General features: G+C 43.9%; 1 long non-coding RNA gene across 1 annotated transcript in view; it reads right to left on the bottom strand.

Moving 5' to 3' along the window:
• LOC148131557 (uncharacterized) overlaps window positions 1–20,512 on the bottom strand; it is a 40,532-nt gene extending 20,020 nt beyond the window's left edge. Inside the window, exon 1 of the long non-coding RNA XR_015748397.1 lies at window positions 20,393–20,512. This is a non-coding gene — a long non-coding RNA (uncharacterized LOC148131557). The remainder of the gene's footprint in view (window positions 1–20,392) is intronic.
• Between the last annotated feature and the right edge of the window lie 4,294 nt (window positions 20,513–24,806).

Below are 24,806 nucleotides of genomic sequence, written 5' to 3'. Positions count from 1 at the left end.
ATCTTTGCAGGCTGCTTTTGTTTGCTCATATTCATCCCTCAGGTCTTCAAAAGGGAAAGCCATTATAAATAAATCTTTTTTTTTCTTTCTTCCTCTTTCTTCTTACACCAACCAAATATTCCGAGAGAAAGGTAAAACAATCCCAAAATCCACAATCCTCTATAAATCCAAGCAAGCCAAAATTCCCCTTCCTCTTCCAGGGGTGGTATCAAACAAATAAAAAAAAGAGTCCAAATCTATATTTTAAAGCCTTATTAAAATTATATTTCTGTCCTCAAATCTTCAAGGCATCTCCTCCAACAAGATCCAAATTTATATATTTTCTTTATCCTCTCCCTTCCGGCTTAATTCCGTCGGAGGGAGAGTAAACTTTCTTTCAGCACCTCAAAATAGCCGCTTTTTTTCTCTTTGTGGAAAAATCATCAAAAAACCATCTTTTCCAGGAATTAAATTAGATAAATCTCAAAGCCCTGGGTCGACCAAGAAGAACTTTCACTTTCAATAACTTTCTCTTCTTCCTCCTGCGCATACTTGCCCGGCTGCCGACTTCTTTGTGGCGGCCATTACGGACCGCCGCTGCACCGTCCCTGGTAAAAGGGGTTCTGCCGGCTAGGGAGGGGTCTGCAACACCCCAGACCCTTCCTCCGGATCCCCTTACCTTCAGCTACCCCTGCAGGGCAGCCTTGCTCCGCACCCGTCCGGGTCGGAGCCCCAAAACGGCTAGCGCGGCAGGGATCGCGCAGCTTCGCGAATCCCTACCGCCGCGAAGCCGACAAACCGGAAACTCCTCGAGAATCTGTGATTCTGTGAGCAACTCAATCTGCCTGTCTGTTTTGCCTGATTTTGGGTAAAAGTTGCTCTTTTTTATAAAAAAAAATCAATATTTACATCAATATTTGTAATATTTACATACAAGTCATGCCCTGCCAGTCACATGACCAGCAAGCCACACCCACAAAGTAGGCCACACCCAAGAACCGGTTGTTAAGAAATTTGATTCCCACCCCTGCCTCTGTGTCTGGGTGTAAGTGTGTGTGTGTGTGTGTGTGTGTGTGTGTGTGTGTGTGTGAGAGAGAGAGAGAGAGAGAGAGAGAGAGATCTGATCTAACCTCTCTCTCTCTCCCCCTCTCCCACAAACGTCAACAAGCCACCGTCAGTCAAAATTCATGTTAGTGGTCCCCAGGATTTAAAATTTGGTGGTCCCTGAGAACCAAAAGGTTAGCGACCCTTGACCTAGAGTACTGCATCCAGTTTTGGTCATTACGCTATAAAAGATGCTGAGGCTCTAGAAAAACGTGCAGAGAAGAGCAACCAGGATGATTAGGGGACTTGAGACTAAAACATATGAAGAACAGTTACTGGGCATGGCTAGTCTAGTGAAGAGAAGGCAGGATCTCCTGCTTGGGTGGGGAGTTGGACTAGATGATCTACAAGGTTCCTTGCAACTCTGTTAATCTGTTAAACATTTTTTCTGCATGTGCATATTTCAAAATTTATGTCCCACTTTTTTGTGTAAAGTACTGAATTGATTAGTTCTTGGAAAATCCAGAATATTTAAGTACAAATCTCTCATCACTTCAGCTTGCTAATTTCTCAACACATTGAGGATTAATTGTGGCTGGACTTTCACAACATGCTAAACAAGTAAGTTGTATGCTTGGTTTTTTCCTCCTAAATTTTGTCAACCTAGCCACTAAATTTTAACCATACAGGTAGTCCTCAACTTATATCCATTTGTTTAGCAACTGTTGGAAGTTATACCACCACTGAAAAAAGTGAGTTTTCATTTAATTGTTTATTTATTTGTATCCCCCTTTATTATTTTTACCAATAACTCAAGATGGCAAACATATCCAATACACCTTCCTCCTCCTATTTTCCCCACTGTGACAACTCTGTGAGGATTGGATTGGATTGAGTGACTGGCCTGAAGTCATCCAGCTGGCTTTCATGCCTAAAGTGGGACTAGAACTCACAGTCTCCTGGTGATTGGCCCAAAGTCACCCAGCTGGCTTACATGGCTAAGGTGGAACTAGAACTCACAGTCTCCTCGTTTCTATCCTGGTGCCTTAACGACTAAACCCAACTAGCTCTCTTTCATAGGTCCACACACTAAAAGAGTAATTTTAGCCATCCCAATGACATCTGCTACAATTCAAATACATTTACAAGGGGTTTTGTCAGCAGATCAAAATGTTATCTAGACAACGTCTTGTCTGAGTGGTGCCAGACTTCATATCTTCAGCAACCCTGAGATCTGTTAACATTACATCTGGAAGAGCACGCCTGGTTCTAAAAAGGACAAAGATTTCTGGATAATCCTCCCAGCAAACATCTCTTACAATAGTTTTGTGAATCCGGTCTGAGAAACCAAAATATGACATTGATACAAAACGATTAGCTTTTCTAGAAGTGTATTGGTCTCATTCATGTTTTAAAGTTGCCTTCCCCCACAATGTACGTAAACCAGAGGTGGTATGTTCGTAATGTACACAATGTACGTAAACCAGAGGTGGGGAGGGAATGGGGATTTTGCAGTAACCTTCCCCTGCCATGCCCACCAAGCCACACCACGCCCACCAAGCCATGCCCACAGAACCAGTAGTAAAAAAATTTGAATCCCACCACTGAGGTAAACACTAAGATTTAATTCTTATTTCCTTGCACATTGGCTGTCTGCCTCTTTTTAGAAGAGGAAAGCTCACATATCTTGGAGATTTTTTTATATTCATTTCCTGAATGTTAAGGAGCTTTGTGCTGTAATATGTGCATAATGAAGAGTCTGATCAAAACAGCTTTGAAAGGTGGCTTATGAAAGCAGGTGTGACCTGGATTTGGGAAATGACAGCTGGAAAGATTTGCTTCCCAAGTAGTGATCCATATTTGTGTGTCTTGATATTCCCCACTTGGAATATCAAGAATTTCCTCATGGGAAGAATTCCATGGAGGAAAATCTTAAAAGGGGAAGTCAACTCAAGAAGCTTAGGAAAATATGAGATGTACAATTATCAAAGCCCAGGAGGGAGGTGTTCTGACCCAAACCCTTTTCCAATAAAACAAACATGAACCAAAGGGAAGAGAAACCTTTTAATGAGTCTTATAGAATCCCCAGTTAAAAGGCTGCTGCAAACTAATTAACTTTGATAAATACAAGCCTCACCAAAACTGTGCGAGGCTGCCAAGAATTACAGATAAGCAATATTTCACAACACAAGAGTCTTCAAATACCAACTAAGATACTGCAATGTCCACGAGGCTGGAGTTTCAAAACGTTTTTGCTTCCTACAAAGAACATCTGATTCACAGCTGGCTTTTATCTTCTTGAAGGAGGGGCCATTATCTTGCAGCCTTACTCCCGAGTCGCCTGTGCTGCAGCAGCTGCTCTTTCCTGCCAGCAGTCCTGCACACATGTGTACTTGGCACAGGCTCCTCGGGAACCTCCTCATCACTGCTGCCAGCCCCCACAATCTCTGAAGGCAGCAGTCCACTCCCTAATGGTCCTGGCCCCTCAGCCTGGCCCCTCAGCTCTCCTCAGCCATCTGCCCCTGCTGCCAGCTAACCACAACAGCAGGCCTTCAAGCAGATGAGATGATAGGAGTCTTCCAATATTGGAGGGGCGGTCACAGAGAAGAATAATTCTGGGGGTTGAAGTCCACAAGTCTTAAAGTTGCCAAGTCTGGAGACCTCTGTCATAAACAGTCAAACTCCATTCAAAGGAGGTTACTATGACCACCAGGGGATACCACCTGACTGTTTTTGTCCTACAGGCACTCATAAGATGTGGGTAGCAGTTGTCATTTTATGGGGTTTGAGACCTCCAGATTTTATCTTGCGTTATTGAAATGACTGCTTCTTTTCATGTATCCTCATGAGCCACGGTGGCACCGTAGTTAGAGTGCAGTCCTGCAAGCCACTTCTGCTGTCTCTCAGCTGCAATTTGGCAGTTCAAATCCCACCAGGCTCAAAGTTGGACTCAGCCTTCCATCCTTTCGAGGTGGGTAAAATGAGGACCCAGATTGTTGGGGGCAATAGGCTGACTCTGTAAAATTGCTTAAAGAGGGCTGTAAAGCACTCTAAAGCGGTATATAAGTGCTATTTCTATTGCTCTCCTCCCTGAATTTTGGAGACATCAAGAGACATTCTTCTTCAACTCTCGAGGAAGAGTTGAAGATTTTTTCCCCCATAGGGCCTGGTGGCCTCTCTAGTTTTGGAAACTTCTCCTAAGTCATGCTTGTCCCTGACATCTTCATTAAAAATCTACTTGTTCTGAACACTTCCTCCATTTCTTCCAGCCCTTTGAAGATCATCTTTAATCCTTTCAGCTTCTTTTAATGAAGGTGATGAATATACCCTTAGGCAAGAAAAACCAAAAGTACACATATAGACTGGGTGAAACCAGGCTCAATAGCAGTAACTGGGAGAGGGATCTTGGCATCTTAGTGGACAACCAGCTAAATATGAGCCAGCAGTGTGCAGCAGCCACCAAAAAAGCTAATGAAATCCTAAATTGTATTAACAGAGGGATACAATCAAGATCAAGGGAAGTACTAATACAACTCTATAAAGTCTTAGTAAGACCACACCTAGAGTACTGCATCCAGTTTTGTTCACCACATTATAAAAAAGATGTTGAGACTCTAGAAAAAGTACAGAGAAGAACAACCAGGATGATTAGGGGACTGGAGACTAAAACATATGAAGAATGGTTGCAGGAACTGGGCTTGGCTAGTCTAGTGAAGAGAAGGACCAGGGGAGACATGATAGCAGTCTTCCAATATTTGAGGGGCTGCCACAGAGAGGAAGGGGTCAAGCTATTTTCTAAAGTGCCTGTAGGCCAGACAAGGAATAATGGATGGAAACTGAACAAGGAGAGATTTAACTTGGAAATAAGGAGAAATTTTCTGACAGTGAGAACAATCAACCAATGGAACAGGAGTTGCCCTCAGAAGTTGTGGGAGCGCCGTCACTTGACACTTTCAAGAAGAAATTGGACTGCCATTTGTCAGAAATGGTGCAGGGTCTCCCGCTTGGGCGGGTGGGTTGGACTAGATGACTTACAAGGTCCCTTCCAACTCTGATTATCTGTTATCTGTTAATATTTCAGTCTCTGCTTTCAATACAGCTGGAATTCATTTTGGCTCTTTAAAGTTTCTGAGCTGGCAGCTTTTTTTCTAGAACTGTGCCACAGTCTGGAGTCCAAAGATAAATGGGATTGAGAACATATATGGATGCCTACCCAGCACAGGCTGAGAACACTGTACAAATCTAGAAAAAGATGCAGCTATTTTAATAAGGTTTCCAATAGATCCTGTGCTCTAAATCACACGTATGTTTTTCAGATCTAGAATGTTCCACAGCTTTGTCCTTGTTCTATAACCTTGCATTTCTCTCTTTCTTTATCTGTGACTTTATAGACTTTATAGATTCTTAAATGTCTTAAAACCCCATTCTGTTGATCATATGAATCTAGTGATTTTTCTTACTGCAGTCTTTATTGAAAAAGTGGGACTTTTCAACAATAACAGAAGAGATGCTTTTTAATGCAGTAAAACTGTCTCCTCCAGTATCCTGCCAACTCCTTTTCTTTGTTTAAGTTGTTTTTGGTGTCTGGAGTATCTGCCCACAAGCTCCTTACTTAACTTAAATGGTGATTTAATGTGACATTCCAAAGTGGTTATTTTTCAACATGATCTATCCTCTGGTATGTATAAGTTGCTGGACAATGAATATTTCTCCCATCTGGGCCAGATCTTCCAATTAAAACAATTAATTGCTATTAATTAAACTAACATATCACTTTCATAAATTGTGTAAGTTAATTATTTGCATTAATCATTTAACTACCATTAAAAGCAGTCATTATGAAGTGCTTTCACTGCATTCAAAATACTAATTAAAACTGATAAGAGATTGCTGTCAGTGCATGTTTTCCCCCCCCATCTGTTCTTTTATTGAAACTTGCAATAGCATCGCAAAGAAGCATCGAAGCCAATGGTTGTTTTAAATCACATTGAAATGAAGCTAATTGGCTTAACTGTACTTGCCTTTCCAGAATGGTGCAAATTGAATCTCTATTCAAGATTTAACTTTATGGATGTTTTGTAGCTGGGCTGCTGGTTTTTAGCAGGAAAAATAAAGTAACGGGGGACAAACAAAATGGAAGAGAAACTTCAGGCCTCAACGGCACAGAGTGTGCTAAGCCCTTGTTCCTTTTCATGGTGGTTTCTCATATTGGTGATGGTTTGTTCAACGAGACGGGGCTGGGTTCATTCAGAAACACGAGGTCATAAACCGCGGGTTGCCCTTGACTTACGACTACAGCTGGGACCAGAATTTCCGTTGCTAAGCAACGTGGTTGTTAAGTGAGTTGCACCCATGGTTGCAACCTTTTCTGCTCTGGTTGTTAAGTGAATCATTTGCAGTTAAGGGAATCATGCAGTTGTTAAATGGATCCGGTTTTCCCATTGACTTTGCTTGTTGGAAGCCAGCTGGGAAGGTAGCAAAGGGTGATCATGTGACCTTGGGATGTTCTGCAGCTGTTATAAATCCATGCCAGTTACCAAGTGCTGAGTTTTAATCGTGTGACCATGGGGATGCTGTGACAAACGAATGTGTTAGGACTGCTCATAAGTTGAGAGTTTGATCTAGTGGTTAAGGCACCAGGCATGAAACCAGGAGACTGTGAGTTCTAGTCCCACCTTAGGCATAAAACCCAGCTGATGACTTTGGGCCAATGACCAGGAGACTGTGAGTTCTAGTCCCACCTTAGGCATGAAAGCTAGCTGGGTGACTTTGGGCCAGTCACCAGGAGACTGTGAGTTCTAGTCCCACTTTATGCATGAAAGCTAGCTGGGTGACGTTGGACCAATGGCCAAGAGACTGTGAGTTCTAGTCCCACCTTAGGCATGAAAGCTAGCTGGGTGACTTTTGGCAATCACCAGGAGACTGTGAATTCTAGTCCCACCTTAGGCATGAAAGCTAGCTGGGTGACGTTGGACCAATGGCCAGGAGACTGTGAATTCTAGTCCCACCTTAGGCATGAAAGCCAGCTGGGTGACGTTGGACCAATGGCCAGGAGACTGTGAGTTCTAGTCCCACCTTAGGCATGAAAGCTAGCTGGGTGGCGTTGGACCAATGGCCAGGAGACTGTGAATTCTAGTCCCACCTTAGGCATGAAAGCTAGCTGGGTGACGGTGGACCAATGGCCAGGAGACTGTGAGTTCTAGTCCCACCTTAGGCATGAAAGCTAGCTGGGTGATTTTGGGCCAATCACCAGGAGACTGTGAGTTCTAGTCCCACCTTAGGCATGAAAGCTAGCTGGGTGACTTTTGGCAATCACCAGGAGACTGTGAATTCTAGTCCCACCTTAGGCATGAAAGCTAGCTGGGTGACGTTGGACCAATGGCCAGGAGACTGTGAGTTCTAGTCCCACCTTAGGCATGAAAGCTAGCTGAGTGACTTTTGGCAATCACCAGGAGACTGTGAATTCTAGTCCCACCTTTGGCATGAAAGCTATCTGGGTGACTTTTGGCAATCACCAGGAGACTGTGAATTCTAGTCCCACCTTAGGCATGAAAGCTAGCTGGGTGACGTTGGGCCAATGACCGGGAGACTGTGAGTTCTAGTCCCACCTTAGGCATGAAAGCTAGCTGGGTGACGTTGGGCCAATCACCGGAGACTGTGAATTCTAGTCTGACCTTATGCATGAATGCCAGCTTGGAGACTTTGAGCAAATCAATCTCTCAGCCCAACCTACCATACCACCCTGAGTTACATATAAAAATCACAAAGATGGAGAGGGGAATGAATGCACCTCATACTAAACATTTGGAACTTATATGGGGAGAATATATGAAGAATAACAAAATAACAGAGTTGGAAAGGACCTTGGAGGTCATCTAGTTCAGTGGTCACCAACCAGTGGGCCGGGGACCACTGGTGGTCCACAAGAAAATTTTGGTCGTCCGCAAAAAAACGTCACCCGCAAAGCATCCCCCAAAGCAATTAATCCACGCTGCGCGGGAGCACAAGGCTGCACCGCCCACATGGCCCGTGGGGGACACAAGGCTTGCATTGCATTGCAAACAATATGAGGTAAGTAGGGGAGAGGTGAAAGGGCAGAGGGGGGGAATTTGCCCTACTCGCCCGATGGATCTGGCCTGGCCACCGGGCTGCTTCTTTCCACTTCTTTCTTCTTCTGCTTTTGGCTGCACACAAGGGAAGCAGCAAAAGTCTTTCTTTCTCTCCCCCAAACTCTGCCAGAAATGAGTCTTTGGGACCCTGCAAGGCATCCTGCTCCAAGAGGCTGTGCTGTCAAAGACTCCTTTCTGGCGGAGTTTGGGGGAGAGAAAGAAAGACTTCTGCTGCTTCTGCTGCTTTCCTTCCATGAATCCAAAGGTCTCTCTCTCTCACAGCCCCCCCTGAGAATGGAGCTGGAGATGGTATCCTGTGATCCCAAATAAAGAATAGGAAAACGGGGTAGGGAATTTTTCTGCAGCCACTGTCAGTCAAAATTCATATTAGTGGTCCATGGGATTTAAAATTATGAGTTTGGTGGTCCCTGAGGTCCAAAAGTTTGTCGACCCCAATCTAGTTGAATTCCCTGCTCAAGCAGGAGTCCCTATACATTTCAGACATTGGAATGGTTGTCCGATCTCTTCTTAAAAACCTCCAATGTTGGAGCACTCACAACTTCTGAAGGCAAGTTGTTGATTAATTGTTCTAACTATCAGGAAGTTTCTCATTAGTTCTGGGTTACTTCTCTCCTTGATTATTTTCTATCCATTGCTTCTTGTCCTGCCTTCAGGTGCTTTGGAGAAGCAGAAATGTTAACTCCACTCAGTGGTGCTTGCATTTATTTTATTGAGTAAATGAACACTAGAATAAGGTTTGGCAATCGGTCTCAGTGGCACAAGCCACCAAAAATTACTGTATCTTTTTTTGCAACAGATGAGAAAAGAAGAAAAGGTTGGGTGATCTTGGGCTCGTTGCAACTCCTATCTGAGCTAGAAATGGAACTCAGACATTAATACTGATAAAGCTTTCTTGCTGCTGTAATAACAATAATAATAAAAGTATTAAATGCTACAGAACAGATAAAATGTGCACTAGCAGAGTTATGAATTATATATGGCACCTCTTCCATAGGATATATAGAGACAGAAGATGCAGTTTTTATTTATTTTATGGGATCTGCTCTTTCCGGTTGCAGCAGAACATGATTAATTTTGTATGTTTATAGAAAATAGTAATAACCAAAAGACAGGAAAGTGTAATTTTCTCAACATTCCTGACAGATATTAGGACTGAAAAACAACAAAAAAAAACCCAAAACTCTAGAGCTCAGCATTTAACAACCCAGCGTGCTTTAAATTAAACTTGCAAAAATATTTGGATGATGGGGGAGAAAATACTTCTATTTTCATTTACTAATTCTGCCAGCAAGTCAGCCCCAAGAACAAAGGGAACAAGGGGGAAGTATTAGAAAAGGATAAGAAAATTATGATGGCTATCAAAGCATGCAGGACAAAAAGGGAGAGAAGGGGAATTCATCAAATTTGCAGGTGACACCAAGCTGGGGGGAATAGCTGACACTTTAGAAGATCCAGAAAGATCTTTGCAATCCTGAGCATTGGGCCTTATCCAGCGTGATGCAGTTCAGTGGTGTGAAAAATAAGATCTTGCACTTATGCAGGAAAAACCAAATGCACAGGTATAGAATAGATGCTATGTGGGTCAACAGCAGTAAACTGTGAGAGGGATTTAGGAATCCTAGTGGCAATCACTTAAATATGAGCCAACAGTGTGCTGCAGCTGCTAAAAAAGCCAACACAGTCCTAGGCTGCATCAACAGAGGAATGATATCAAGGTCAGATGAAGTCTTAGTGCCACTTGATACTGTTTGGATAAGACAACTCTTGGAATATTGGGTCCAGCTTTGGTTATCATGATATAAAGCGACATTGAGACTCTAGCAAGAATGAGAAAAGAGCAACACAGATGATAAAGAGTCAGGAGGATCAGTGGTGGGATTCGAATTTTTTTACTACTGGTTCTGTGGGTGTGGCTTGGTGGGCATGGCTTGGTGGGCGTGGCAGGGGAAGGATACTGTAAAATCTCTATTCCTTCCCCACCCCACGAACCTGTTTTCCAGCTCCATTCTCCTGTGCAGGGCAACAAAAGAAGATCAGCTGGGATGGGAAGCAGGAAATAGATGGGCGTGGGGCCAGTCAAAGGTGGTATTTGTTGGTTCTCCAAACTCCTCAAAATTTCCGCTACTGGTTCTCCCGAACTGGTCAGAACCTGCTGAATACCACCTCTGATGAGGATAAACCATATGATGAACAACTGAGGGGACTAGGTATGTCTAGTCTCATGAAGGACTGGAGGGACATGATAGCAGTCTTCCAATACTTCATGAGGAAGTAGTTGACCTATTCGCCAAAGCACCTGAAGGTAAGACAAGAAGTAACAGGTGGAAGGTCATTAAAGAGAGACCCAACCTAGAATTAAGGAGAAATTTCCTGACAGTAAATCAGTGGAACGGCTTGCTTCTGGAAGTTCTGGATGTTCCATCACTGGAGGTCTTCAAGAAGAGACCGGATAGCCATTTGTCCCGTATAACATCTTCTGCTATGGGCAGAAAGTTGGACTAAAAGACCTCCAAGGTCTCTTCCAGTCTTATTATTCCATGTTCAAGCTGCGTGGACATCTCTTGCATTAAGGTGTCACAATGCAAACAACGAGAATTTCATCCAGCTATGTGTAACTCACATAACATATGGAATGACATTAGGATTCAGGTGTTGATGTTTGCCTCTTCTCTCTATTCCACCCCTCTAAGTTGCCCATGGGTTGGTGGAAAGCAATGTGGTTGTTCCTAAACTTTGAGGCACTACAGAGATGAGGCAAATGAACTAAAGAAGAAATCTGGAAAAAAAAACCTGATAAGAAGAGAATATTTGTAGCTTGGGGCTATCAAATCGTCCCAAGCACATTCCAGTCTCCAGGACCCCAGTCATCCTTGCTGTTCTTCTTTGAACTCTGTCCAAAGAGTTACTTGATTCCCTCTTCCTTGTGACAACCCACTAGATTTTGGAAGACTGCTATGTCAAACTACAGGATCAATACAGAAAAGACCTATGAGGGAGTAAAAGCAAAGATAAAATCTCTTTGGATCCCAGCGGGACTCCTGGTGACCCTACAAGAGGATTGTGTGGGTGTCAACTCATAAAACATTCCTATGCCTGTTTTAGTAGTTGCCATTAAAAAAAAGGGGAGGAAATCTGGAAGAGCAGTGCAGCAGTTTGAAAGCAAAAGTACATTCCAACTCTTATCTTTAAAAGATTGTAACTAAAATACTAGGGCTTTTGCCCATGAATATATTTAATTGGAGAATGTGAATGATGACATGCAGCCCGTGAACATGCTCAATTGGAGAATCTGGTTTATACCTGGGGGGGGAGGGGGAAACAGGGTGCCAAGTGACTGTAAATTACGTATGCCAGAGTTGGCTTCATACAGGGCAGTGCCAGTACATCGCCTCAATTAAATCCTTTGAAGTTTTTTGAAGTTTGGCTCAAGAATCATGATTTAATTAGAGCGATTGCTGGAATCCTGACAGTGGGTTTTGGACAATAATGCCTTTCCCCAAGACCTCAAAAATTGGATCAAAGCCACTCCAGAAGCATCCACAGCTGAGGGTGAACTAAAATCTAGGGATTTTCTATTTTATTGCACCACATCAAGCACTGGAAGCTTAAGACATTGTTGATGGTGGCTTGTTCTCTGAGCTTGCTGTAATATCATCAGCGGGACATCAGTTGAAGCGTCTTCTTTCAGTTCTCCTCCACTTATATTGGTCTTATGTGGTCACATGGTTGGCTGGTCATTTGATCGACTGGTTGCAAGATTCTTAAGGATTTGAGTTTGGCTAATCTAAAGAAAAGAAGGACTAGGGAGGACATGTTAGCAGTATTCCAGTATTTGAGAGGCTGCCACAAAAAAGAGGGAGTCAATTTATTTTTCCAAAGCACCAGAGGACAGGACAAGAAACAATGGATGGGAAATAATCAAGGAAAGAAGCAATCTGGAATTCAGGAGAAACTTCCTAACAGTTAGGAAAATTGACCAGTGGAACAGATTAGCCTTCAGAAGATGTGGGTGCTTCATCACTGGTTGTTTTTAAGAAGAGACTGGACAGCCACTTGTCTCAAATGGTATAGGGTCTCCTACTTGAGCAGGGGGCTGGATTAGAAGACCTCCAAGGTCCCTTCCAGCTCTATTCTGATATTAAGTTGACCTGGTGATTCCTTATGAGCTGATGATGTTATCTAGTCCAATGATGAAACGTTCAGAGGATGAACTTGAGAGCTTGGTGGGCATGGTGTGGGGGGTGTAGCTTGGTGGGCATGGCAGGGGAAGGATACTGAAAAATCTCCATTCCCTCCCCACCCCACTAACCTGCTTTCCAGCTCCGTTCTCCTGTGCAGGGCAACCAAAGAAGACCCAGCCAATCAGCTGGGACTCGGGAGGCGGAGAATAGATGGGGGCGTGGCCAGTCAGAGGCAGTACCAGATAACAGATCATCAGAGTTGGAAGGGACCTTGTAGATCATCTAGTCCAACCCCCCCCCACCCAAGCGGGAGACCCTACACCATTTTTGACAAATGGCAGTCCAATCTCTTCTTGAAGTCTCAAATGATGGCGCTCCCACAACTTCCGAGGGCAAGATGTTCCATTGGTTGATTGTTCTCACGGTCAGAAAGAAGGTGGTGTTTGACGGCTCCAAACTACTCAAAATTTCCGCTACCGGTTCTCCAGAACTGGTCAGAACCTGCTGAATACCACCTCTGAACAGCAATATCGGAGAACAAACCATCGCCAACATCTACCACCCGAGCTAGAAATATTTTCTATCCTTTTAAAAGCTTAAGACATTATTTTATGTGGCTTGACATTTTTAACTAAAAATGGTTCCATTGTCATTCAGCAGCTTGCCACGGAATATTGGCAGCACAGTCTTGGGTCTCTTAAAAAAAGAAAGGGTTGATGACTACTCTTTCATTATATAAATAATCCAAGCCAAGTTGATTCATTAGTGGAGTCTGTGGTCAGAACTAAATTCTGTCTATCTTGCTAGGATCTCTTTCTTACTCCCTGCATTTGATTACAAGAGTTGGACCTGCTTGCAAGCTTTGTGTGGATGTCAGGAAAGGGAAATTTTTTTAAAAAAAACCACAGAGTTTCCGTCGAGATGAAATTTGAAGTTACCTTCGCATTAATGATTCAGCATTTTCTTATGACATTGCACGACTCACGCCTGGCGCTTACCATGTTTGGTCTGCTGAATAAATACATTGGGAGTAGAAAAATGAGTGCATGGAATGTGAATATGTAGTGTAAGAGCACAGCCTGGTGGCAAACTAAGCAGATAATTCCTAGAAAATGACCCAAACCAAGTTGACAGATTGTCAAGGCACAAACTGCTGAATTGATTGTCCCAAAAGTGCTTTTTCAGGAGGCAACTGGACTTTCTTGTCTGGACTGGACAACTGGACTTTATAATATATTATAGAATAGAATTCTTTATTGGTCAAGTGTGATTGGACACACAAGGAATTTGTCCTTTGAGACCACCATGACCTACATGACTGAGAATCTGTACAGACTTTTAGCTATACAATTTGGGATGAACACCCTTTGAGTGGTGTGGAAAAAAGGAATGGATTTTCAGAGGAAAATTGCAGACTATGGGAATCAGAAGCACAATTCAGGTGACCCTGAGGACACAGATAAACCTCCAAGTGGCCTCAACGACTCACTAAAAGGATGCAAATGACCAAGCTGTCTGCAAAGAATATAAATCCTTCCATTCTCCACTATCCTATCAGAGCTGAAGAAACTTCTTGGATGAGAAGCAAAACGTCTTCAAAAGAAAGGAAAAAAACAAGAAAGTCCACTTGCCTCCTGAAAAAAAAAGCACCTTTGGGATAATCATGACCTGAAGGACTGAAAATCTCTATAGACTTTTTTGCTGAATTGGTTTTGAAATCAAACAGGATGTTGGTTTTCATCTTCAAGCCAGGTTGAGTTTGAGAAGCCTATCCTTTCAATAGCCTCAGTCTAAATCTCAGGTAATCTTTGATTGCGACCATAATGAAGTCCCAAAGTATGATTGCTAAGCGAAACACATCTTAAATGAACATTTTCGCCCCGTTTTAGGACCTTTCTTGCCATTATTGTTAAGCGAATCACTGCAGTTGTTAAATTTAGTAACACGGTTGTTAAGGGAAACCCACTGGCTTTGCTTGTCAGAAGGTCGCAAAAGGGATACCACAACCATCATAAATATGAGTCGATTGTCAAGTGTTCCAAATTTTGAACACGAGTGTTGTGAATCAATAAAAGTGAATAACCTAAATGCAAATTAGGGGTTGAAAACCTGCACACTTGATTGGTCCTTGTACAACAACTTGGGATTGGGCCAGAACCAGTCCCTGATTGGCCACTTTTGGGACTGTCCTTATTGGTCAGTAGTTGGAACCTGTTGCACATTTCATTGGTTAGTAAGGCAGCAGCTAACCCTATAAAAGGGTTGCTGCTGCCCATAGCATTGCTCTGTTCCATTCTGATTCCTGTTATTATTAAAGAGTTGAAGTCACTGGTCAGATGTCTGGTCTCCTTATTCTCCAAACTTAACACTGGTGACGAGGGTGGGATTCGGAGACCGAAGAGCTGACTAATCTACAGAGCAACTAGCAGAGCACGTGGTCAAACACGCACCATCAACGGCAACATGGCCAGCGGTGCCGTACCACCCGCTCCATTCAATCCAGAGACCGAAGATTGGGAGGCCTACATGGATCGTTTCCAGATGTTTCTAGAAACCAACAATTTGAAAGATGCAACAACCGGCAAAAAAAGAGCTATCTTTCTAACTCACTGCGGGCCAACCGTGTTTAAGATGGCAAAATCACTTGCCAAGCCAGCAGAGGTAAAATAAATGGACTGGGACGTCCTCGAGCCGCTACTAAGGGCTCACTACGCGCCTTCCGTGCCAACCCTAGTAAGAAGACACGAATATTACCAGAGGGACCAACGGAAGGGCGAAAGCCTTGCCAATTACATCGCGGACCTCCGCAACCTAGGAGGCCTCTGCGGATTTACAGACCTAGAAGAAGCCCTCCGGGACCGCCTCGTTCTGGGCCTAGAAGACGGCACGATCCAGAGTAAAATTATGGCTAAGGGGGACATCAGCCTCACCGATGCCCTTAAAGAAGCCTCGGCAGCAGAGGCGACAAAGAAATCGGCAGCCCAAATGCGCCGCACCAACGCACCACAACGTAAACTCGCTACTGATACCTCGCCTCGCTCAGAGAGACACCCGGTATCAACTCACCACGAAGACCTAGAGTCCCGTCCGACAGCGATGAGGAAGAGGTCAACCGACTTCGAACGGAGAGAGACCAGTCCTCACAACACTCATTTCGACCGTGTGCGGCTGTGGAGCAAATCACCCACGATCCGGCTGCAAATTCCTTGGACGCACTTTGCCGCCATTGCGGAGACGCGGTCACATCGCAAAGGTTTGCAGAAGCAAACAGAACTCCAAACCTCGACAGGCCGAATTCCAGTCTTCCGGATTCTTCGCACACACCGAGAAAAAGTGAACCACTCCTACAGAAACAAACCGTCCACCACTTCCACCAGGCGTGAGGAAACCAGGCGGGAAGAGACCCACCAAACAATCACCATAGGCCACGCTACATCCCTTGATGCCGGGAAAATCCGAGTAAAAGTAGCCATCGAAAACAAACCTTGCGTGATGGAGGTAGACTCGGGATCTTCCCTCTCGATGGTGTCGTGGAAAACGCTCCAACAGCTCCTTCCAACGATCCGCCGCCAAGACCTTAACCCTCAGAGGGTTATACTCAAAGACTATCAGGGCAACCGAATTCCCGTCGACGGGTCCCGCAGATTCCAGGTCTCATTCAAGGACCGCACCGTCGCACTACCACTGACTGTCGTGGATTGAGACAGGCCTAGTCTTCTAGGCCTGCAATGGTTCAGGCCGCTCGGAATCACTGTAGCCGGAGTCCACAAGGCCGAAAGCGTCGATTGGGAGGAAGCACTCGTGCAAGAATTCCAAGACGTTTTCGCGAACGGACTAGGCAAGTATAAGGGGACCCCAATCTCGTTTAACTTGAACCCTGAAATAGCACCCATCCGCCTTAAGCCGCATCGGGTGCCATTCGCCTTAAAGCCTAAAATCGACGAACAACTCGATAAGCTGATAGCGCAGGGCGTACTGGAACCCACCGACCACGCCCGTTGGGAAACCCCCATAGTGACGCCAATCAAGCCTGATGGGTCCCTAAGAATTTGCGGAGACTACCGGGCCACATTAAACCACGCACTGCAGCAAAGTGCTTATCCAGTACCGGTAGTGCAACACTTACTCCATTCTCTGGGCGGCGGGAAAGTTTTTGCCAAACTAGATTTAGCCCAGGCATATCAACAATTGCCTGTAGACCCAACCACAGCCGAGGCGCAAACGATCATAACACATAGGGGCGCATTTAAATGCAACCGGCTCCAATTCGGAGTAAGCGTCGCCCCTGGAATCTTCCAGAGTTTAATGGAAAGGTTGTTACAAGGGATAAAAGGCGTTGTCCCATATTTCGACGATGTACTCATCGCCGCACCTAACAAAGACACCCTAGAAAAACGACTCAGAGAGGTTTTACGAAGATTCCAAAATGCAGGCCTCAGAGTAAAAAAAAGATAAATGCCACTTATGTACCGAAAAAGTAGAATTTTTGGGATACCTCCTGGACAGCCAAGGAATTCATCCCACCGAAGACAAATTACGGGCAATTAAACAGGCACCCACTCCGAGGAACAGGGCAGACCTACAGGCGTTTCTTGGATTTATCAATTTCTATAATGTGTTTTTACCCCACAAAGCAACAGTAGCTGAACCATTGCATAGACTATTAGACAAAAAAGCAACGTGGGTTTGGGGACAACGGGAACAACATGCTTTCCAACAAGTAAAGAAATTGCTAACTTCTGATTCAGTACTTATGCAGTACAACGAGACTCTGCCGCTCACTATCACGTGTGATGCATCACCTTTTGGGGTTGGGGCAATTCTGGCCCACGTGTTACCAAACGGAGCGGAAGCCCCCATCGCGTTTTTTTTCGCGAACCTTAGCTAAAGCTGAACGCAATTATAGTCAGCTGGACAAAGAAGCTTTAGCTATTGTTGCTGCAGTTAAAAGATTTCACGAATATGTTTATGGCCGTGCATTTACAATAATCACTGATCATAAACCGCTACTGGGGATCATTGCGGGTAATAAACCAACCCCGTATATATTGTCCCCCAGAATGACCCGTTGGTCTGAATTCCTGGCGGCCTACAACTACACTTTGCAGCACCGCCCGGGGAAATCGATTCTCCACGCCGATGCATTGAGCAGAACACTGCTCCCAGACGCTGTTGTGGATCCAGCCCCAACCCTCTCAACACTACAGATTGAAACTCTACAGGCACCACCCTTGACGGCTAGAGACATTGCTTTTGAAACAAAACGTGACCCAGTTCTGCAACACATACTACGCTGGGTTGAACGGGGGTGGCCGACGGACCAAATTGCACCTGAATGGGCGCCCTTCAAAGCCCGCCAAACCGAGCTGTTTTCCCAAAAAGGCTGTATCTTGTGGGGCGATCGAGTCGTAATCCCTACCAAATTGCAACAGACTGTGCTGGCGGTATTGCATGAGGGACATCCGGGCATTGTGCGGATGAAATCACTCGCACGCAGCTACGCTTGGTGGCCAGGAATCGACAAAAGAATCGAGGCCTGGGTCGCTACGTGCCAACGTTGCCAGGACATCAGCAACGCCCCACCGAAAGCAATCCCAACCGAATGGGAAACACCGAGGGGACCGTGGTCCCGTATTCATATTGACTTTGTGGGGCCTACCAAAGGTCACACTTTCCTGATTACAGTCGACGCCTATTCCAACTGGCTCGAAATTCATCGAATGCACACAACTACAACTGACTCAGTTATTAATAAATTAAACAGACTATTTGCCACGCACGGATTTCCGGACGTGTTGGTCTCGGACAACGGCCCGCAGTTCACGGCATTGCCTTTTGAACAATATCTGGCTGATCGGGGCATCCGCCATGCGCTGATCTCGCCCGCGAACCCTGCGGCGAATGGACGTGCAGAACGCATGGTACAATTTGTGAAAAAGACCCTGCATAAAATGGAATTTGGCAACATCGACGAGAAAATCAATCGAATCCTCTTATTGCAGCACATCACGCCCCACAGCGTAACCAACAAAACACCCGCTGAACTTCTTATGGGGCGGAAAATACGATCGCACCTTGACCGGCTCCACCCCGCTTTCGCACCAGAAAAACCTGTCGGCTTCAGCAGCAAATGCCGGGAATTTAAGGTAGGCGATTTAATCTTTGCCAAAAACTTTTCCGGCGACCCGTTATGGATACCCACCTCACCGGGCCTAGATCTTACTGCCTGCTAACAGACGATGGGAGGGTGTGGAAACGCCACATAGACCAACTCCGATCGAGATTATCACCCAGCGGCCATGACTTCCCCGGTTCAACAACTCAAGGGGGAGGGAGTATCGAGGGAATTGACTTTGATATAACTAATAGCGGGTCAACGGGAGCCCTACAGCCCAGCGAAGCACTGGAACGTGAAGCGGGGAGGGAGTTGATGTCTTCAGGGAACTTTAATACAGGGGAAAACGAACTGCAAAACCCCGAAGAAACACGCAGCAGCAGAGACATCCACAGTGAATGCAGCACGGAATCGCCGTGCAGCGAAATAGAACTTAACAATGGTCATCCAAACGCTCCACCGGAACCGGACATTAGACAAAACCGGTGGAGCCTCGAAATCATCCAGGCAGACCAAACGGCCTGCCTATCTTGAGGATTTTATCACAGCTCCCCTCAAACGGAACCCAAGGGGGAGGGGTGTTGTGAATCAATAAAAGTGAATAACCTAAATGCAAATTAGGGGTTGAAAACCTGCACACTTGATTGGTCCTTGTACAACAACTTGGGATTGGGCCAGAACCAGTCCCTGATTGGCCACTTTTGGGACTGTCCTTATTGGTCAGTTGTTGGAACCTGTTGCACATTTTCATTGGTTAATAAGGCAGCAGCTAACCCTATAAAAGGGTTACTGCTGCCCATAGCATTGCTCTGTTCCATTCTGATTCCTGTTATTATTAAAGAGTTGAAGTCACTGGTCAGATGTCTGGTCTCCTTATTCTCCAAACTTAACAACGAGGATGCTGCAATGATTGTAAGTGTGAAACGCAGTCATAAATCACTTTTTCAGTGTCACTGTAACTTCGAACGGCCACTAAACAAACAGTTGTAACTTGAGGGTTATCTGTAATGAGTTTTCTTGGCATGTTATGGAAAGGGTCTCCCCCTCTTATTCTCCAGTTCTGTGATTTCCTGGTGGTCTCCCATCCACATGCCAACCAGATTTACTAAACACACTAAGTTTCTGAGCTCAGGTATACTTAACATTTGACGGGGGGCGGGGGGGATGAGGGATTCAGGAACACATTTTTCACAATACCATCAGGTATAAAGGATTGCAACCAAGCAACTCACACAACATAATTAAGGTTGATTTTGCTGAAGCTAACATGATCCAACACAAAGCTAACATAATTAGGCTAGAGGGAAGAAATTAATGACTCGGAGATAAAAGAAAAAAAATGTGAAATAAACTTATCTGTAAGGTAGACACACCTGAGGCAATATTGGAAGGTGCACACCCTTAAACCCAGATGTCCAAACTGCAATTTTTTAATGTGACAACAAAGAGAAATGATTATATTGCAAAGTGGGTAAGTGAGTCGAATTAAAGCCATTTAGGGAAAAACAATCTCTTGTCATACACAATATCTTCATTGAATTAAATGACCACTAAATGGCAGCAGAGGGATATCCAAAGCTTCTTGGCTGCCCCCCAGTGGTGGCCTTGATTGTTTTCATATGCCAAATCTGATAGGGTGGGTTGGGGGTTCACATAAACATGCTGTTGGACCGAAGATCATTTTACAGGTTCATAGGATCGCCTGATTCATACAACCTGCTAGGATTGTTCTATCCTCACTACACGTTAGTCTGTGTGCAGCTCGACATGCAGCTAAACCCAACTATCCTCCAATAAAACAGACTATGTGTATAGATCTGAATGCTTTATTGAAAGAACAGGATATGGTGAAACTGGGGAAAATAGGGATACAAACCAAGATAGACAGTATTGAGCTACTGCTGAATGTAACAATTAATAAATACAAGCAATTTAAATCTCACCAGCGATGTTCTGTGTGTGGGATGTGGGTTTGTCCTTGGATGACCATGTGTCACAGATTAAGATGGATTCTTCTTTGTGTTTCTGCCTTCTCCAAATGCTAAAGGAAATGGAGTCTGGCGTCCCAGCGTGCACTTGGTTTGAGAGTGAGGGCTGATGGGTAAAATGGGTTGGGTCAGCTTCAAGACAATATAATTGGTATTTTGTCTCTCTGGCCACTAGATGGGGTTAGAGTGCAACAACAGTATATAAAAGTTATATGCTGGGGCCTGACAAATATGACGCCCTTTTCTTTTCTTTTCTTTTCTCTGTCTTCTCAATGTGCTGAACCATAAACCAAGCTCTGCTGTAGGCTAGTCCATCACCTTATAAGGATATAGAGTTGTACCCCAAGAAAGATCTCCTAATATTTATGAGCTGTTTATCAATGGACCTGATTGCTTTGAAAGATCTTGATGTCTCCTTTGAAGGAGGTGTTAAGCAGAGACTGGCTGGCCCGTGTGTGTGTGTGTGTGTGTGTGTGTGTGTGTGTGTGTGTTGATGTAACCATGGATTCCTTTACTAGGAAACATGAGCCAGCAATGTGCAGCAGCAGCCAAAAAAATGCTAATACAATCCTTGGTTGTAGAAACAGAGGCATAGAATCAAAATCACGTGAAGTATTAGCACCGCTTTATAAAGCCTTAGTACCTGGAATACTGCATCCAGTTTTGGTCACCACGTTACAAAAAAAGGATGTTGAGACTTTGGAAAAAGTGCAGAGAAGAGCAACTAAGATGATTTAAGGCCTGGAGACTAAAACATATGAAAAACGGTTGCAAGAATTGGGTTTGGCTAGTCTAGAGAAAAGAAGGACTGGGGGTGACACGGTAGCAGTGTTTCAATATTTGAGAGGCTGCCACAAAGAAAAGGGTCAACGTATTTTCCAAAGCAGAAGGAAAGACAAGAAACAATGGATGGAAACTAATCAAGGAGGGAAGCAACCTGGAATTAAGGAGAAACTTCCTAACAGTGAGAACAATTAACCAGTGGAACAGGTTGCCTTCAGACATTGTGAGTTCTTCATCACTGGATATTTTTCAAGAAGAGACTGGACAGATACTTGTCTGAAATGGTATAGTATCTCCTGCTTGCTCAGGGGGCTGGACTAGAAGACCTCCAAGGTCCCTTCCACCTCTGTTTTAATTCTGATTCTATGTTCTCCAACAAAGGTGGCATTCAGTAGGTTCTGACCAGTTCTGGAGAACCAGTAGCGGAAATTCTGAGTAGTTTGGAGAACTGGCAAATCCCACCTCTGACTGGCCCCACCCTCATCTATTCTCTGCCTCCTGAGTCCCAGCTGATCATCTGGGTCTTCTTTTGTTGCCCTGCAGAGGAGAATACAGCTGGAAAGCAGGTTAGTGGGGTGGGGAGGGAATGGGATTTTGCAGTAACCTTCTCCTGCCACGCCCGCCAAGCCATGCCACGCTCGCCAAGCCACGCCCACAGAACCGGCAGTAAAACAATTTAAATCCCACCACTGTTCTCCAAGATCATTTGTGTTCTACGATCCAGGCATTATAGAAGAACAAAACAAAGAGCTTGACTGAATTATCTCTTTACCCACTAAAGATCAAGAACCATCCCTGGGTTGATTTCCCTACCCTTCTTTTCAAATCTTTTACATTGTAAGCCTGAGGGAGAGGCCTGACTAGATACATTATTGATTTTGCTAAGCTACTCTGAAAGCTTTCTTTCTTTCTTTTTCTTTTTGGCTGAAGACTATATAAAAATCTTTCCCATAAACAAACAAACAAACAAAAAAGGTTTGCAGCCAAGTGTTTGGGAGAATGGAATTGCTTTGCACTGAAAATGTGTGAATAAACAACATCTGACTGGATTTATACTGCATTTTAAAGCTCCACAGAATCTGGTAGATCGGCAGGGTGGAAAACTTCAGGCAAATGGGGAGAAGGTTGAGACCAGAGTACAGGCAGACCTCGATTTACCACAGTTCATTTAGTGACCATTCAAAGTTACAACGGCACTGAAAAAAAGTGACCTATGAGCATTTTTCACACTCACGACCTTTGTAGCAAGCAGCCCCGCCATCATGTGATCAAAATTCAGACCCTTGGCAATGTCAGATCCATGTATCTGCCATTCTTCAATGGAAGAAGAAGGGGAGGCGGGAAGTTGGTACAAGTAATCCTTTTTGATGTAACCTGAATATATTGATTCTGTATAACTTGCATATGATATACAACTGGAGGAGTGGAGCCAGATGTCTAGAAACTTGTCACCTCTTGAAGAGATAACAAGATGAGAAGGGACCATAAAAATTCCAGCTCTGGAAGACACTCCTGGGAACTCTGCTAAGATACATTCCCAGAGAAGAGGAGGGGGGAATTAACATGTTGGTTCTTTGTTTGACTAAATCCACATCTCAATAAGGGGAGGGGTTCTAACTTCCTTTATCTATGACTGTATGCCTGGAAGCATCTTAGATTCTGCTTTGCCTAGTGTTGGGTTTAAATCCCTTTCAATAAAGGATTCCTTTTGAAACCCCTGGTTTTCAGAAGTTCATTCTTTTCTGTTGAAGGGGAAAAGCCCAATGCTTACAGGAAACTGGTTCATACTTATGACCATCGCTATGTCCCAAGGTTACATGCTCCCGTTTTGCGACCTTCTGATAAGCAAAGTCAATAAGGAAGCCAGATTCACTTAACAACCATGTTACTAACAACAAAGGTCATAAAATGGGGCATAACTCACTTAACAAATGTCTCACTTAACCATAGAAATATTGGGCTCCATTGGGGTTGTAAGTCAAGGACTACCTATATACACCTTGGTGGGGTTTTCTAGTTAAGGAGCAACTCCTGGAGATTGTAATTCAGTGCTGGAGGAGATGTTCTGTGTCCAAATGTTATAGCTTTTCCAGTTTCAAAAAAATCATGTACATAGAATAACAGAGTTGGAATGGTGCTTGGAGGTCTTCTATTCCACCCCCTTGCTCAGGCAGGAAACTCTATATCACAACTTCTGGAGGCAAGTTGTTCCAGTGTGAAGAGTTTATGAAAAGCAAAAACGTTGATCACATATTGTCAACCCAAGAGGCCATGTTTAGTTGCCCACTGCAACAGCGGTGGGATTAAAAAAAAATACTACCAGGATTTGCAAGAAAAAGTGAAAAGGAGTTTGTCAGGGGATTTTAACCACAAAGTTTCATAGAGGGTCCCTGAGAGATTTTCCCTTAGATTTAAACCTCTAAGTTTAAGGGTTTTTGCATTTTCCCCCTAAGGAGAAAGCAGGTTCTGTTGCTAGAGAAATAGCCAGTAGCAAGAATTTAGCTCTTGACCTCTTCCAGGAGACAGACAGACAGACAGACAGACAGATATAGACAGATGATAGATAGATAGGCAGGCAGACAGATATATAGATAGATAGGCAGGCAGGCAGGCAGGCAGACAGGCAGTGATGATAGATAATTAGATAGATAGATAGATAGATAGATAGATAGATAGATAGATAGATAGATAGATAGATAGATAGATAGACAGACAGATTATAGATAGACAGTTGATATGTAGATAGATAGGTAGGTAGGTAGGCAGGCAGGCAGGATAGATAGAAGATAGATAGATAGATAGATAGATAGATAGATAGATAGATAGATAGATAGATAGATAGATAGATAGATAAGCGGGAGGGAAGGAGGGAGGGAGAGACAGACAGACAGACAGAGAGACAGACAGACAAACATTTCTCAGCCTAGAGTACAACCTTAGGATTTTTTAGTGATCTCTCACCCAAAAAGAAATCAGATTAGATCCCCTTTTTTCTCAAGACCAGCCAAGATAAGTAACAGAATTAACAGAGTTAGAAGGGACCTTGGAGGTCTTTTAATCCAACCCTGTGCAAAGTTAGCTGCAAAATACATGCAATATACTTTATTGACAATGCAGTCTGTTGATCTAGAAAAAAATGGTTTGCTTTGTGCCCGCAAATAGTTTTGCTTGTTTTATAATTCACAAAAGCAGGTCCTATTCCATTTGCCAGGAAGAAAAGAGGAATTTACATTTGCAAGCCTTTTGATTTGAGTAGAGGAATGCATGCAAGAAACTTTCCATAATTTATGAGCAAAAACCAAACAAAAAAAAAGAAGTGATCCTGGTTAAGTGTAGGCTACGGAAAATTGAATAAATGTTACGACCCTCATTCATTAGCTGAAGGATAATGTTTTGCACACCAATATAATTAATTGGATTTGAAAGAAAGTTGTGGTTGCTTAGAACGCATTGTATTCTGGAAAGCCATTGGGTTTATTCAATGAACCATGAGACAGAATGAGGTCTTAGTAGGTGGCAGAAGTTTATTTATTTATTTATTTATTTATTTATTTGATTTGCCAATTGTTTACAAGGTAATAAGTAT

This window comes from Notechis scutatus, chromosome 3 (genome assembly GCF_049901735.1).
Source record: "Notechis scutatus isolate UNSWTSFEM ecotype Mainland chromosome 3, rNotScu1.2, whole genome shotgun sequence".
NCBI lineage: Eukaryota > Metazoa > Chordata > Lepidosauria > Squamata > Elapidae > Notechis > Notechis scutatus.
This window is presented reverse-complemented; position numbering and strand designations above follow the sequence as displayed.